The 3,450-nt window shown below is 38.8% G+C and overlaps 1 protein-coding gene and 2 long non-coding RNA genes across 3 annotated transcripts in view; 2 read left to right on the top strand and 1 right to left on the bottom strand.

The window, feature by feature from the left end:
* mef2d (myocyte enhancer factor 2d) overlaps window positions 1–573 on the bottom strand; it is a 149,128-nt gene extending 148,555 nt beyond the window's left edge. Inside the window, 1 exon segment of the mRNA XM_032511423.1 lies at window positions 357–573. The gene's annotated coding sequence lies outside the window, so the exon portion shown is untranslated.
* Window positions 1–3,450, top strand: part of LOC116686415 (uncharacterized) — a 22,137-nt gene that overhangs the window by 13,078 nt on the left and 5,609 nt on the right. The gene's annotated exons all lie outside the window — the stretch shown is intronic.
* Window positions 443–3,450, top strand: part of LOC116686416 (uncharacterized) — a 4,203-nt gene continuing 1,195 nt past the window's right edge. The window contains exons 1-2 of the long non-coding RNA XR_004331247.1: window positions 443–669; window positions 2,950–3,450. The exon at window positions 2,950–3,450 is cut by the window's right edge and continues 1,195 nt beyond it. This is a non-coding gene — a long non-coding RNA (uncharacterized LOC116686416). The remainder of the gene's footprint in view (window positions 670–2,949) is intronic.

Below are 3,450 nucleotides of genomic sequence, written 5' to 3'. Positions count from 1 at the left end.
TTTTTAGGAGTTAAAACCCGTGCACGCGGACATGGTCGGTGGAGCTTTAGCTGCGTTATTGGCGTTAACTTAGCAAAAAAACTACATGAAGCACCGCGTGTCCTTGACACTAAGACACTAAAACACTCAACACTGAGGCTCTTTCGCCGTGCGGAGCTTCCTTTAGAGTTACCACAACCACAACACTGAGCCAGTTAGCAACTCCGTAGCGACACATATAGGCTACACAACCCAGGCTAACGTTATCTGGCTGGACACGCAGCTGTCAGAGCTGCCCAGACACAGGAAGAGGCAACAACAAACAACAATGTAGCAAACGTAAAAATGCGTGCACAGGCTGGCGAAGAGTGACTTACCCGAGCAGTGTGTCCACATCTGTTTGATGAGCCGACAGATTTAAACGACACACTTTGTTGCATTCGCGTTTACGAGAAGGTTTACACCGAAGACGAACAGTAGCTAGTGCTAAACTCTCCGCCGAGCGCGGTGGGATACCAATTAAAACAAATTCTTCCTACTTGATGTACGAGGTAACTATTTAGTTATGGCAAATGGTGCCTAATCTATCCTGAGTGGCATTGCATTATGATTGACAGCGCCCTAACCAATGGGAGCGCGCTGTGCCCGCCTCTTCGACCAATCAAATCGTCAGCGCGGAGTTGGTGGAAGGTGAGTTGTGGAGTAGGAAGGGCTGATGGCGACATCATGTGTTAAGAGTTTATATCCCTCCGCTTGTCATGTTTTGAGAGCAACCGGTTCCACTTTCTCTGTCTTTTTTCATATTAGCCAACAAATCAGACTTTGTTTTACAGTTTTATTTTGGTAGGCTACATCTTTTAACCTATTAGGCTATACAAGTAGCCTAATTAAAACAGCTTGTACGGTTAATATTTAGCTTATGTAATCATTTAAAAAATGTAAATAAAAATTAATAAATGACAGATAAAGAATATAACGACAAAACAGTGTCTCGAGTTGGTATTTAGTTAGTAATTAGCACAAATAAAACATAATTATTCGTTTTGATTACACATGCTGCATGTTGTAAATGCGTTTTTGAATGTGTGAACGCCCGAGCGGTCTCGAGCTTTACTTTCACTGGATGTTTAAAGCGCGAGGACAAGCGCCCTACTTTATCTGTTCACGGCGGAGGAACACGGTGTTTACAGTGAGGAGCAGAGTGACGTACTGTAAAGTGACGGATACAGTCAGTCAGTTTGGCGCGAGGCACGATAATATGTAACGCATGCACATCTACGTTCGGGGAGTTTTGAGAAGAAGTTTACGTAGAAGACGTACGTATTTTAATTAATAATAATAATAGTCTACCTCTGCCGTGTGTGCGCGAGGCTACGTCATGTTACGTCAGAAAGATATCCAGCCTGGGATATTTAAAGCAATATACAGCTCGTGCTCGTTTGTTGGCTCAAATTTAAAAGTAGTGAAGGAGAGGTCAAGAGAGTCAGCATTAATTTAAAAAGAACATCAATTAACCAATCAAATATTACTTATTTCTTACTTCAAATATTATCAAATGTTACTTATTCTTTCTTCTAAAATAAATACACAAAACAAACATAAATATAAGGAAAATCATTTTAAGCTTACTTGTAAAAAGCCCAAAAAAATAACTATAACTATATATAACTATACTACTATTTAATATATATAACTACTATAACAAAAATTAAAAAATAAATGCATAGCAGGCGACTAGCCTATTTTAAGATATGTACAAAAGTAAACAACTGAGTCAGCAAATTAAACGGCTATTTATGTCACAGAGAATGACTCAATATTGTTCAGATGATCAACATATGTTTGCCAAAATAAAAAATATCTAACATAAATATTAAGATATAGCACTCATTTACAGTACAATGTTGCAGATTGTGCCGTTACAACCTCCATACACTGACATCACAGTCCATCAGTCTGTAGGGAGTTGGGTTGCTGGTTCAAGTCCCCGTACGGACCAAAGTATGGTGGTGGACGGGTGCCACTGCCAAGGTGCTCTTGAGCAAGGCACCAAACCCCCAACTGCTCGTGCAGCCCCCCCCACTCTGACATCTCTCCCTTCAGTAGCATGTATAGGTACTGAGCATGTGTGTGTAACTCAGGGCTGTGTGTAATAACAACAGAGTGAAAACATTTTAATTTCCCCTTGCGTGATTAATAAAGTACATTATCATTATTATATCAGAGGTTGCACAGTTCTAGAGCAATTAAGGGTTAAGAGTCTTGCTTAAGGACACATTGGTTGATGCATCATAGTGGGAATTGAACCCAGTTCAACAGCACCAAAGGCATGTATCATATCCACTGCACCAGACTGGCCGTGCAATACAACTCGCAAGAATCCCTGTAAATAAAAGACATAAAACAGACTTTGGTAAGCCAATGAAAAAAAAAAAAAGCACTATACTGGAAACGGACAAAGTATAAATAGGGTTAAAATAGCTTTAAATCATTGTTATACTGCTCATTTTAGCCTAACTTATTATATCTATCTGTAAAAATTCTGTCTATAATAATAGCCGTCTGTGTATATATATATATATATATATATATATATATATATTCATAGTACATATTCACCTGTAAACTCTGTAAACCATCAGTATATTATGTCCATTGTACATATCTGTAAAATTTCTATTTATAGTAATATCCACCTGTATATTATATTCAGTACATATCCAGCTGTAAATCTTGCTCACAATACTAATTATCTATATATTATATTCATAGGACAAAGCTATCTGTAAAATTCTGTTCATAATATTATTCATTTCCATATTTATTCACTTATGCACTTATGGAACCATTGTGTATATCCTGCACTTACTGCTGTTGCACTTCTGGTTAGACCCAAACTGCATTTCGTTGCCTTGTACCTGTACATGTGTAATGACAATAAAGTTGAATCTAATCTAAAATGTCCCACAGGACCACAGACAGACACATGCCTGAACGTGCCATGCAGTCTGGACGGCCCGTCTCTCTCTGAAGTAACGCAACACATGGACACATGGACACATGGACACATGGACACATGGACACAGCAGGGAACCAACAGCTGACTCAAGGAATGACACACAGCTGCAACATGGGCAACCTTTCCTCACATTAGAGGGAACACACACCCGACTCTGTGGCCGCTTGTGTAGACCTTGAATCAGCTTTTTAACACATACTTATTTTTTTATTTTTTTAAAGAGGAAGCAGGGTAAACATTGTATTTCTGGCTGTCAGAGTGGATCACTTAGCAGAACATTTTCCCACTGTCTTTGTATTTGTGTCCCTCCTCTTAACGTGCATTTGTGTTGTATTGTAGAGTATTACACTGTATTAAAAGTTTTGTATTGTGGTGTGACTGCTTTTAAGGTCCCTGCTGGGGATTAACACAGTCATCTCTCTATCTTTCTATCTTTCTATCTATCTATCTAT

This window comes from Etheostoma spectabile, unplaced genomic scaffold, assembly GCF_008692095.1.
Source record: "Etheostoma spectabile isolate EspeVRDwgs_2016 unplaced genomic scaffold, UIUC_Espe_1.0 scaffold363, whole genome shotgun sequence".
NCBI lineage: Eukaryota > Metazoa > Chordata > Actinopteri > Perciformes > Percidae > Etheostoma > Etheostoma spectabile.
This window is presented reverse-complemented; position numbering and strand designations above follow the sequence as displayed.